The sequence below is a fragment of the Furipterus horrens genome, unplaced genomic scaffold (genome assembly GCF_987537825.1).
Source record: "Furipterus horrens unplaced genomic scaffold, mFurHor1.1.pri manual_scaffold_16, whole genome shotgun sequence".
In the NCBI taxonomy this organism is placed as follows: domain Eukaryota; kingdom Metazoa; phylum Chordata; class Mammalia; order Chiroptera; family Furipteridae; genus Furipterus; species Furipterus horrens.
The window spans coordinates 2,370,763-2,384,479 of record NW_028327186.1 but is presented as its reverse complement, the minus strand read 5'-3'; the positions used below and the strand labels follow the sequence as shown (position 1 = coordinate 2,384,479).

The window sequence follows — 13,717 nt, the reverse complement described above, 5'->3', positions numbered from 1 at the left end:
CCTTCCTTTGGCCAAGAAATGAAAGCAACCCTCAGACACGGTCTGGCCCCCAGGACGGGAAGCTCAGTGCCCGGGAGAGACGGGACCCACACCCCCATTCCAGCTTATTGCAGCTTCAGGCACTCACGTGAAGTCACCGGTTAAGCGACAGCTCTTGCTTCTGCTTAAACAGCTGCTTTTTTGGGTTTGCTCCTTTGCTTTTATCTTTCAACCTAAATTCACTGGTCCAATGTGTTTGGTTCATCATGTGACAACTCCTGCGCTCTTTCCGGCTCTCGCTGCCTGCCTCACCAGGCGTGTCTACCAACCTGCCTGTAGCACGGACAGCTGGAGGCAAGACTCAGCTTCACAGCACGCTGCCGACGACCACCGCCAGGCTTCCCTACATCACTGACAGACGGTGTGTTCTCTGGGGACGGTCACAGACAAGGAAGGGTCTTGTCAAGGAACAAGTGTAAAGGACTTGTGAACATGAACAACAGGGTGGGACTGACTGTGGGAGAGGGGTGTGGGCGGGTCAGGGGAGAGCCATGGGGGAAAAATGGGGACGACTGTAACTGAACAACAATAAAATAAAATTATATATGTTATACATAATATTACATTTATTTTATTTATTTATATAAAATTATATCTACTATATTTATAAAGGACACCAGGCTGCACTTTTCCATGAGGCGGTCACAGAGCAGGCTGTGCTAGCTTGAAAGGACCTTCAAAATAACTGACATTCCTTTTGCAAATAGAAAACATGGACTCAGAAGCGAAGTGACTTCTCTAAGGTTAACAACAGGTAAGTGAGTTTGGGAATTTGAACCAACATCTTCTGATTCAAATGCAGTTTTTTGTTTGCTGTGTGTGCATTTATTTAACTACTACCTTATGCTATGTTTTCCAAATGCACTGCAGAAATTCGGATGTATCATGTCTAGTAGTCCCTGCAAAACTCCGCCCAGAAAGAGAATAAGGCAGGAGCCTTTGCTGGCCTCCAGCCAACACTCCTTCCAGTTGCCACTGTTCACAGGACACACTCCCCTCTTCTGGCCGTCTGTCCCGGAATATTATGTAACATGGAAATTACTGCCACAGTTTGCAGAATCAAGTTTGTATCCCTCCTCTTAGAACTCCTAAAAAGGGGTTGTGTGGAATCTATAAAAAACCAAGCTCATAGATACAGAGAACAGATCAGTGGCTGGGGGTGGGGGAAGTGGGGGAAGGAGGGAGATACAAACTCCCAGTTATAAGATAAATAACGCCTGGGGATGTGATGTGCAGCGTGCTAACTATAGTTAACAATGCTGTATTTCATATTTGAATGTTGCTAAGAGAATAGATTTAAATTTTTTCATCCAAGAAAAAAATTGTAATAATGTGAGGGGATGGATGTTAACATTTTCTAATATTTGTCTATCAAGTCATCATGCTGTATACCTGAAACTAATACAATGTGATATGTCAAAGGCATCTGAATAAAACTGCAAAAATGTGCTTATGAAAATTCTTGGGATACTGTCATAGAAAAATCTCCTGGCGATGTGGTTCATTTTACACACAAATTCTGCCACACATCTCTAATCAGTATCTGAGCCTTGGCATAATCTACTCCATCATCTCTTGATCCATATTAATGGGGTGGGGGACGAGCCTACCAATTTTCTTCCTGATTTATACTAAATGATGCAGATAGTTTAGCAAACATCTGGATCTCATATTAAAGCACAAGTTCTTTTTGCCACCTGGCACCCAAGTGCCCCATCCTGAGAGTGGGGACCACAGCACATCATGTGTCTGGCATGGCAAGTTCCGATCCAGGAGATGATGGATTTCAAATACTTGTGACTTTTGTTTAAAAACTGTAAGTTCTAAATAAGTTACAGAACCTGGATAAAGTAGAACATATAGAGACAATGGAATTACAATTTTGGAGTTTTATACGTCATGGGGAAACAAGGAGGAAGTAAAAAAAATAAGAGAAAACCATAAATACACACACACACACACACACACATACGGTAGGACATCAAGAATATGAACACACTTTCCAGTGCGGGCCCCACATAATGGTTCCCGCTAAAAAGGACGGCAAAAAGAAGGGCCGTTCTGCCACCCACGAGGCAGCAACCAGAGAACACACCATCAGCTTTCACAAGCACCTCCACAGAATTGTTTTCAAGAAGCGTGTCACTTGGGCACTTAAAGAGATCCATAAATTTGCCATGAAGGAGAAGCAAACTCTAGATGTGCACACAGACACCGGGCTCAACACAGCTGTCTGGGCCAAAGGAATCAGGATTGTCCCGCATTGTGTCCAGTGTGGATGCACAGAAAACCTAATGAAGGTGGAGATTCACCAAATCAGCTCTGTGCATTGGTAACCTATGTACCTGCCACCACTTTCAAAAACCTACAAACAGTTGATGTGGATGAGAACTGACCGCAGATTGTTGAATAAAGCTATAAAACTGCCATAAAAAGAATGTCTATGCATACATAGAAGACCAAAAGAAAATGTGCTAGAGTGTTACCATGTGGCCGAGTCTGCCAATCTAGTTCCTGATCATCTGGGATTCCTGCCTGACTTAAGAAGGCCTCCCTGGATGGTCTTTGAAACTTACTCTAATATTTATATAATCTGACTTTTTACCCCCATACTTAGATTTAAAACTCATCTGGAACTGACTCATTTATATGCCACATCGCTGGCATCCAATTCTATTTTATTCCAACATTATTGATTAAGACAAGATACTTATTAAAGATACCACAGTTTCCCGTTGAGTTAAAATACATTTTTACTTCATTCTGTTTATAAAATCTCTATTCTCTTTCAGCACTTTTTATTTTTTATTTTGGTGCCAAGGCTATACTCTTTTGTCTATACCTTTAGTCTTACTAGTCTTTTTGAAGCATTTCTTATGGATATTTGTGCGTTTGGGCTCAGTTGTAACAAAAACCTAGGAAATGGTACATATTACCTTTGCAGGCACACTTTGAGATATTACAGGTTCAGTGCCAGACCACAGCAACAAGGCAAATATGGCAATAAAGCAAGTCACACAATTTTTTTTGTTTCCCGGTGTAAGAGTTCCGTTTACACTACACAGTAGTCTATTAAGTGTGCTGTAGGATTATGCCTATAAACACTTTATCGCTAAACAATGCTAAGCATCATGAGAGCCTTCAGCGAGTTGCAGTCTTTCTGCCGATGGAGGGCCTGGCCTTGATGTTGATGGAATAGCCTCTGCAAAGCGCGATAAAGAAAGGGCAAAGAGCTTCTCTTGTGTGTACATTAGCTCCAAAAGCATTCATGGCTTTAAGTTTAGTTTCCCCATCAATGAGATTAGTCTATTTCTCCATTATTTAGATCGTCATTTATTAAAAATTCATACTTTTCGTACTTCTTGCTTTCAGTATGCATGCCTATGGCGAAACACAAATATAATATATATAAAATAAAAAAGAGACTGGGGAAAATAATTTCCAGTGCTCCAACCCCAAATTAAACTTCCTAATGTGCAAACAGCTTATATAGTTGATAAAGGACAACAGTTATAATTGCAAGCTGATGCAGCCACTGTGGAAAAAAACAGTATGGAGGTTCCTCAGAAACTTAAAACTAGAATGATCATATGATCCAGCAATCCCACTTCTGGGAATGTAGCTGACGGAAATGGAAACACTTTGTTGAAAAGATATCTGCACCCCCGAATTCACAGCAGCACTAGCTCCAACATCCAGGACTTGGAAACAACCTAAGTGTCCACCCACAAATCCATGGAGAAAGGAGTTGCAGGGGTGTGTGTGTGTGTGCACACCATGGAACATTATTCGGCCATAAAAAATAAGGCAATCCTGCCATCTGTGGCAACACAGACGGACCTTGGGGACATCATACTAAGTGAGATAAATCAGACAGAGGAAGGCTAGTACTGTATGAACTCGTATGTGGGATCTAAAACAATCAAGCCAAACAAAACAAGAAACACAAATTCATAAAAAAGAAAAAAAATGAGACGAGATTTGTGGTTACCAGGGCAGGGGGCGGGAGGAGGGGGCACTGGAGCCAGGGGTCCAAAGGCACAAGCGTCCGGTAGGCGCGCGTCAGTCCCGGGCATCTAACGCACAGACAGCAGAGGGACTGGGGTTCACACTGCGGAGTGAGGTGCACGTTGTTAAGAGAGCAAATCCTAAGAGTTCTCATCACAAGCAAATAAAAATACTTCTTTTCTTTTTTTATACCTGTTTGAGATGATGGGAATTAACTAAAACTCATTGTGGAAGCCACTTCATACTACATGTAAGCCAAATCATCATGCTGTAGCCCTTGAACTTACACAGTGTTGAATGCCAATGACAGCCCAGGAAGACCAGAGAAAAGGGGCCATGAATCGGAGGGTGTGTCAGCATATACCGAACACGGAGATGCACACGCCCTGTGAATCCCTCTGTTAGAATGTTATCTTGCAAATGTACACAGAGAAAGCGGTCACTAATAGGCTCCGCCCACCGCTCCCAGCACTCCGTGTGAGGGGACATCTGAGCGTGGCCCCAGGGGAGCAGTGGGCGCATGGGGTGTAGCTGTACGGGACTGCAGAGAGCGTGACACTGCGGGCGTCCGCACTGTCTTCCTTACGTGCCCTCTTCGCAGGCTTCCCCTTTAAGGTGACTCACCCAGAATCAAAGAGGTCCCTGACCCACTCTGAGGTTCAGTGCTGCTTTCCTGAACCTCTTTCGCGAGACGATAGCCCTGAAGTCCAGGCTTGGTGGGGACAGAGGAAGCAACTACGCAAGTTTCTGCGATGCGAGAGCGGAGCTTCTGAAGGCCTTTTGAGACGGACCTGGATAAGCGATGAGATCAGAAGTCATGCCGCACGTCAGACACAGAGGGGCCTTAAGAGAGGGAGAGCCCCTGGCTCCCAGCAGCTCTGGACGAGAGAAAGTCAGGGAAGGAGGCGACGAGAGACATGGTATCCTGTGTCCTCTCTGGGACAGTGGACCAGGCAGCAGGAGCATCAGGGAGTCTGAATGAGGAAATAAAAATGTAGAAGAGCCCTGGCTGGTGTGGCTTAATTGGCTGGAGCGTGACCCCGCAAACTGAAAGGTTACAGGTTTGATTCCTGATCGGGGCACATGCCTGGGTTGTGGGTTCAGTCCCCGGTTGGGGTGCATACGAGAGGCAACTGATCAGTGTTTCTTTCCTCTCTCCCTCCCCTCCCCTCTCTCTAAGCATGTCCTCGGGTAAGGATAAAAAATATTAATAGTAAGAAATTTAAAAAAGAAAGAATTACCCTCTAATCCTCTGGGAGGAGGCCCGTCAGAACCCAGGCAGAAGGCAGCATTATCAGGGGTAATGACCTTCAGGAGCAGGATGGGGGGATGGGGAGAGCAAAGGAGGAGGGAAAGTTGGAAGGAAAATCTCCAGTCGCTTGGAAACTGAACAGCACACGTCTAAGTAATCCACAGGTCAAAGAGGAAATCTCAAGGGAAATAAAAATATGTATATTGAATTGAAAGGAAATAAAAATACAACACATCGAAGTTTGTAAGACACGGGGAAAGCACTGCTGAGAGGGAAATTCACCGCACTGAAGGCGCACATTAGAGAAGAGGAAGAGTCTCCCATCAATAACCTGCGCTCTCACTTTATGAAATGAGCTAAGTAAAGCCACAGCCAGCAAAGGAAGAGAACAATAAAGACGAGAGCAGAAATCAGTGAAATTGGAAACAGCAAAACAATAAAGAAAAATCAATGAAACAAAAAGCTGGTTTTGTGAAAACATCAATAAAATGGATGAACCTCTGGCAAGACTGAGAAAGAAAAAAAGAGAAGACACACATTACCTAGAACAAGAACGAAAGAGGCTGGTGTGGCTCAGTGGACTGAGTGTTGGCCTGCGAACCAAAGGGTAACCGGTTCGATTCCCAGTCAGGGCACATGCCTGGGTTGTGGGCCAGGTCCCCAGATGGGGGCGCATGAGAGGCAATCACACATTGATGTTTCTTTCCCTCTCTTTCTCCCTCCCTTCCCCTCTAAGTAAATAAATAAATAAAATCTTAAAAAAAAAAAAAGAATGAAAGAAGAGATGGCTACATATTCTCAGATACCAGAAGCACGATAAGGAAATATCACAAATAACTCTGTACACACAAACTTGGTCACTCAGATAAAAGGGACCAAGTCCCCCAAAAGCGTCAACTACCAGAACTCACTTGGTAGGAAACAGATCTTTTGGATATCCCTACAACTATGTGAGAAATTTAATTTGTAAACTCAACTCTCCAAAGAGATATCTCCAGGTTTACATTGTTTATGAAGAATTTTGAAGACTACAACCACATGTTTAAGGAAGAATGACTATCAACTCTACAAAAGCTCTTCCATAAAACCGAAGGAGGCAACACTTTTCAATTAAGTTTATGAGGCCAGTATTACCTTAATACCAAAATCTAGGTAATACAGTATATAAAAAGTTATTAATATCTCTTGTGAATACAAACACAAGTATTATTTATATATCATAAAATATAAAAAATAACATAAACCCTACTTGGTCATGATGTAACAATACATGTATATATGTAAAGTTGCATATGTATGCATATGTATGTATCTATATCAATATAGCCATATCTATGACAAATAACATTTATTCCAGGGATGCAAGGATGGTTCAATATTCAGAAATTTATCAATATAACCCATCACATTAATAGGCTGAAGAAGGAAAATCCCACAATTATCACTCATGCAAAAACTCTCAGAACACTAGGAATCAAGGGGAATTCCACCAACCAGTAGAGTTCTGCAAACACACTTCCACTGCCATCACCGTTAATGGTGAAAGACCGCTTCCCAACTACAGTTAGGGTCAAGGCGAGGATGCTTGTCCCACCTCTTTACTTAACATCGTAGCAAAGTGCTAGTCGGGGCAGCAAGGCAAGGGGAGGATACCGAAGGCATACAGATTGGGAAGGCAGAGAAAACAGCCCCTGCTTACAGACGACATGACAGTCTAATAGAAAACCCCCCACAGAATCTATAAAAGATTTCCAGAATAGTTAAAAGTTTAGCAAGTTCATAGAATACAGGATGAATATATGAAAATCCACTGGATTCCCATGTACCAGCAATGAACAGACACTAAAATTAATAAAATAATACCATTCGTCATCACTCAGTAAACAGATGAAACAGTTACAAATCTAACAAAATGTGTACAGAACTTGGATCTTAAAGTATAAAACACGGAAGAACTAAATCAAAGGAGGTCTAAATAAGTGGTCGGATATACTGGGTTGATCGGCCAGCAGATGAAACATAATAAAGACGTCAATTCTCCCGCAAATGACCTACACATTTATTGCAATTCTTAGCAATGTCCCAGCAAGAAGTCTGTAGATACGGACAAGTGTGTTATATAACAGATGAGGAAAGACAAAGGAGGTAGGTGAGCTGGAGCAGTGCAGAAATATAAAAGTAGAGTGGATTAATCACTCTACCTGAATTTAAGACATTATATAGCTACGGCTTATTATATGTCTGCAGAGAACAACATCACAGAATAGAGAACCCAGAAACAAACCTTCCCAGTATACAGCCAAGAGATTTTGTTTTTGCTTTGGCTGCATTTTTTAACAGCTTTATTGAAATATAATTCCCATACCATACAACTAACCTGTTTAAAGTGCACAACTCAATGGTGGTTGTAAAATTACATTAGTAAGTTTTAAAAATTGTGGTAAAATACATACAACAAAATTTGCCGTTTTAACTGTTTTTAGTGCCCATTTCCACGGCATTAAAAAGCATGGAACACGTCGCTAATCTGCACAGCATCCTTGCACTGGGCCCATGTACTTTCCTCTGCATCACTTCCATTTTAGCAGATGCGCTGCCAAAGGGAATACTGGCCGGCTTACTTCTGATAACGGTGATAAAGTAATTCAACACAGGAAGGACAGTCTTTTCAACAAGGGGATATCATTTGTAAATTGGATACCCATCAACGGAAACCCAAAACCAAACAAATAAAAAGCCTCAGCCTCACATTTCAGATAAAAACTGAGTCAAAACAGATCGCACGCAGGGCCAGACCACCAGCTCCGGCAGCAGGGCGGGACTGTGCCAAGTCTGGGTCAGAGTTTGGGGACACTGGGTATTCATCGCATTCTGTCTGTGGTTCAGACGAGATCACATGCAGGCCGGAAGCGTTGACGCGAGCAGAGCTGAAGGGGAATGAGAATGAGCAGTGACGGAATGAGTGTCCTGCCGCATATGGTCACCTGGCTAGTTCGTGGGCCTCCGAAAGCTTGATTTCCCCAACCAGTAATGGGCAGCTAGGATTTCTGAGTCTCTAAGCTTTCTTATTAATTAATTAGGAGGAAGAGATGGAGATAGAGATCGAGATAGAGACCGAGAGAGAGAGAGAGAGAGAGAGAGAGAGAGATTTGTTCCCCTTATTCATGCACTCATTGGTTGATTCTTGCATGTGCCCTGACCGGGGATTGAACCTGCAACCTTGGTGTATCAGGAAGACACTCTAACCCACTGAGCTCTCCAGCCAGGCCCCTGCCCTGACCAGTAATGGGGATGGCCCATCATGACAAAGTGTGAGGGGTGAAGCAGGCTGACTGTCCAGCAGGCCCTGGACTGAAAGGGGATGTGCAGTGGGCTGCAGGCTCTCAGCCAGCCCTTCAGGGCATAGAACAGGGTGCTGTCCTGACTTGGCTACATGTCCTGCCTCCTCCTGTCTCCTGGGAGCTGCTCCCCGCAGTCACCAAGAGCCTCCAGCTAGGACGTGCTGCTGCGACCATGCGGCTCACTTTCTTCCCTGTACTTTCAGCCACATCACCTGGTCTTAAATCCCCTGCTCAGGATGGGTTTCCTTCCCGTTCCCCCCTCCCTCTTGCCTTCCCTTACCCTTATCACCACGCGCCATCACTCTGCAAACCTCACTTGGAGAAGTCACCTTGAAGTCACCTGTGTCTCTGGCAGGAATAAATCCTCCATTGCATGATGCTATCTAAAACGCCCCAGGAGCCCAGAAAAATGGAAAAGCACAAACTCAGGAGTGAGCGAGGCTTCACCGCTCGAATGCCTCTCGCAGCGAGGTGTTCCTCCTTGGGAAGCTGCATGGCCCCGCTGGAAAGTCACAGCCATGGCTCGCCCTGAGGGTCCAAGAACATACGAGAACACTGCATGTCGGAGATGGAGACGGGGAGGAGGAATGCACTTTGTCGGTCGTCTCGGACTGAGATGTCATGTGCATTTGAGACTCTCTGTGTGGGTCAAGTCTGCGTGGCCAGGAAGGGGATTTCTCCTCCCTCCTTCAGCCCAAGGCTGTTGTGTTTCTCCTTTGCTGGGCAAAGGCTGCCGGAGCCCCTGCAAGGATGCAGCTGTACCCCAGGGATCAAGGAAGGGCCCTGTCCTGGAAGCACTTCCGGGTCTGCAGGAGACACACCCCACGCAGGGGTGACAGGACCCCATAATCAGGCATCTCTGCCCAGAGCGGGGCTGAGTGGGGAGTTATCTGCCCAGGCACAGACGCCAGGAACCAAAGTGCAATTTTACTGTTGTTTGCCTTTGACCTCTTTAAAATGTCTTCAGTTGGTTCCTGGCGGGTGTGGCTCAGTGGACTGAGTGATGGCCTGCGAATCAAGGGGCGATCAGTTCGATTCCCAGTCAGGGCACATGCCTGGGTTGTAGGCCAGGTCCGCAGTTGGGGACGTGTGAGAGGCAAACACACAGTGATGTATCTCTCCTTCTGTTTCTCCCTCCCTTCCCTCTCTCTAAAAATAAATAAATAAAATCTTTAATAAAATAAAATAAAATGTCTTCAGTTGGGAGGGCTCAGAAGGGGATCCCTTCCTCTGGATGAGAGTCTGGCGTGCGCCCTGACTTACAAAAATGACATGCACCTCCAAAGGAATCCCTCTGTCCCTGGTGCCAACCAATAGCTCAGCCCGTCCGTCATCATCTCACGGGTGCTGCCCTCGTGCCCCCTGGGCCTGTGGGGGTCCTCCCGCCGGTGGCCAAGGGGCGAGGTCTGGCATCTTCTGCTGAGTGGAGGCAGGAGGAGGGCAGCCGGACCAGAGGGCGCTCCACACCTGATCTTGTGCCCAGGCCTGGCAGACGGTGAGGGGCACAAGCCCTTGTGGGCAGTACTATGATTCCTTGAAGATCCCCATGCCAGGGTCACTTACTTGCAGTTTCTGTGACCCCGGGGGCTGAATGCCTGTCCTTATGGCCATTTTTGGTGACTTCAGCCTTCTTAGGAGTCTCATGCACACCTCTGGCTTCCCTCTGCCCCCTCCAAGTGGCCCAATGATGGGACCCAACATGCTCATGCGTCCCGTTCTGACAGCCTTGAGGAGTGTGGCCTGGCCCATTTCCTCACCCTCTAGATGCCCAGATAAGGCCCAGAGACTAGTCTGCTCTGTTCCCAATCAGGACATGGCACCTTGTTCTTCAATATCCCAGGGGAGAGGCGGACCCCTCCCTCGCCTGTTAGAAAGAGGCGCTGACATTGGCAATTGAATGACCTTTTCCAAAATTTCTTCTCGCCACAGAATCCCTTCCCCTCCGTTACTTGATTTCCCCGCTTCCCATTCCCGCTCCAAGGAGTCCAAACACCAGGGGAGCGGTTCCCGCTCATTCCCTTCGTAACGAACGACGCGCTTTGGCCTGGCATCCACTTTGGGATGCAGAGTATCAGTTATACTCCCACACCTGTGTCTAAATTTCAATATTGACACCCTGGTACGCGTGGCTTTACAAAGGACATCATGTTTGACCAAGGCGACACCGCAGAGGGTTTGGGAGCTTGGTTTCCGCAGCTAAGGTGCTGAGTCAATGGGGTGGCCACATGGACAAATGAGCCTTGTCCCTACCTCACAGCAGAGGGACACCTCCCTGAACGGGAGACGGGCAAAGACTTCTGGAACAGGATGTCCACACTGCCACTTAGAAAAATGGATGACATAAACATCAAGAACGTCTTTTCACCAGAAAAGCGTCACTCACACAGTGAAAAGGCAAACTTGAGAGAGAGAAAAGATCACTGAAATCCCTAAAATCAAAAACGGGCTGGCATCCAGTGAGGGGGACCAGAGTTTGCAACCCCAAAATAGGACTCCTGAAGACAGTAATTATTTTGAGCTGGGTATTTTTAAGAAACGAAAGACTCAGGACAAAATGCTGACCTGTCCCCCACCGCTTAAAGGTCCTTTCGAGGGAGGACCTGCTCCAGGAGAGGAAGGGGCATCACAGATGACGATTTAACATGAACTCGGAGTGATGGACAGGGAGGAACGAACGAGGACCATCTGTGCAGAGCTCTGTGTCCGATCAGTAACGATGGCCCAGCAAACATTTGTTTACGACATTTGCTTTCCTGTCTCCACGCGAACTGTCTTCTTGCCTCTTGAAGTCCCTTCTCCTTAGCTCAGAATGGCATACAGACCTTAACTCCTGCTCTGTGCTCGGGTCTCAGAGTCTTATGACACCCTGCATGTACATACGAATGAAATCTGAAAGTTTTCTTCTATTGATCTCTGTCATATTATTTTTTAAATATTTTTAATATGCTTTATTGATTATGCTGTTACCGTTGTCCCAATTTCTTTTCCCTCTGCTCCCCTCCACCCAGTGACCTCCCCCCTCCAGCTGTCCCTCACTTAGTCCATGTCCATTGGTTGTGCATATAGTTCTTCTCAACATCTTCCTGTCTGCTCCACTCCCTCCCACTATGCTTCTTAATTCCTGCATCACCTCCCTCCCTTTTCCCCCTTCCCCCTCCCCACTGACCCCCCTCTCATAATGTTCCCCATACCTATAGTTCTTCTCCCACTCTCGTTGCCTTCTTAGTCTGCCTTTGTTTCAGTTCCCTAGCTTCTCTTGTTGGTTGTTATGATACAGTTTTCATTTTAATGTTCATAGTTTTGATCCTCCTTCTTCTAAACAAGTCCCTTAACATCTCATATAACAGTGGTTTGGATCTGATGAACTCCTTCAGTTTTCCTTTGTCCTGGAAGCACTTTCTCTGCCCTTCTATTCTGAATGACAGCTTCGCTGGATAGAGTAATCGTGGCTGTAGGTTTTTGCTTTTCATTACTTCGAATATTTCTTGCGAGTCCCTTCTTGCCTGGAGAGTTTCTTTTGAGAAATCAGCTGATAGTCTAATTGGGACCCCTTTGTACATAATTCTCCTCTTCTCTCTTGCTGCTTTTAAGATTCTCTCTTTATCCTTAATTTTTGACATTTTGATTATAACGTGTCTTGGTGTGGTTCTCCCTGGGTCCAGTTTTTTTGGAACTCTCTGTACTTCCTGGACCTGAAAAGTCTATTTCCTTCCCCAAGTTTGGGAAGTTCTGCTTCATTATTTTTTCACATAATTTTTCAATTTCTAGTTCTTCTTCTTCACCTTATGGTAACCCTAGGATTCGGAAGTTGGCCCGCTTATAACTGTCTGATAAGTTTCTGAGCCTTTCCTCATTTTCCTCACTTTTCGTTCCCTCTTTCTGCCCTGGCTGACTGTTCCTTCCCTATATTCCTTCCCTATGTTTGTTGATTTGATCCTTGGTTTTCTCTCCCTCATCACTTGTTTTGTATGTGTTTTTGTTCATTTCAGCAGGACTACCCTTCATTCCTTCCCCGTCTTGTTTAAGATCTGCTGTCAGGTCTGTAAGCATTCATATAACCAAAGCTCTGAACTGTGCCTCAGAAAGATTTCCTATCTGCTGCTTCATTAGATTAGATATTTGCTGTCTGCTCAGCTGCGTCACTGGGATCTCTATCATGATCTGTGCCATCCTGACCGTTTTGTGTTTATCTTTGCTTCCTGGGCAGGGCTGTCACACCTCCTACGCTATAGGGGGCGGGGCCCTGTGCACTCGTCACAACCGGGCGACCCGTCTCACCACGCTGTGGCGTTTTCTGCGGGGGTGAGTGTCCAAGATGGCTTCCTGCCGTTCTCTCTCTGCTGAGAGATCGGGAGCCTCCTCCTCCATCCCCACCCCCTCCGGGCCTCACCATCTGAGGCAATGGGGGTCTGCCTTCCCCGGCTTTGGAATCGCAAGCTGATGGGTCTGGTCTGCAGCCGGGGGTGCTCCCCAGGCGCTTCTCGCCTCCCCCTAAATACGGGTGTCTGTGCTGACCACCGTCCCGCCGCCATCACTGCTGCTGCCGCGGACAGCACAGCTTGACCTCTCCGCCCCAGCTTCGCCCCTCCTACCTGTCCGGTCGAGCACCACTTCTTTATAACTTCATACGCTGGGCTTCCATTTATTTTCTGGAACTTCTGGTTATTGCTGGTTTTGTGGTAGTTGTAATTCTTCTTAGTTGTGGAGGGAGACAGAGCGTGTCAGTCTAGGCCTCCATCTTGGCCGGAAGTCTCCTATGTGTGTTTGCTTCCGTGTCCCAGGCAGAGCTGTCGCTCCTGTTACGTTTGAGGGGCGGAGCCTTAGGGGTTCCTCAGTGCGCGGCTACGTCAGTGCGCCGTACGTCAGTAACAGGCGACCTGTTTACCACGTTGTGGCGCTGTATGTGGGAGAGGGATCCAAGAAGGAACAATGTTGCTTGCCCAGCACTCGCCCCTTTTCCAGGCCCCTCTCCCACTTCCGCACCAGACTGGCGCCCCCCTAGCTGCTGCCCTGGCCGTCGTTCCCAGAGTGGGTGGGTCTGCGGACGGTCTAGGACCATGGGGCCCCTTTAAACAAG

At 46.3% G+C, this 13,717-nt stretch overlaps 1 protein-coding gene and 1 non-coding gene across 2 annotated transcripts in view; both read right to left on the bottom strand.

Annotated features, from left to right (window-relative positions):
- The window catches only part of OTUD7A (OTU deubiquitinase 7A), a 102,535-nt gene that overhangs the window by 33,330 nt on the left and 55,488 nt on the right, over window positions 1–13,717 (bottom strand). The window lies entirely within an intron of this gene.
- On the bottom strand, window positions 7,803–7,908 carry LOC149991993 (U6 spliceosomal RNA). Its single transcript, XR_016508523.1, has one exon. It is a non-coding gene; the product is annotated as a U6 spliceosomal RNA (small nuclear RNA).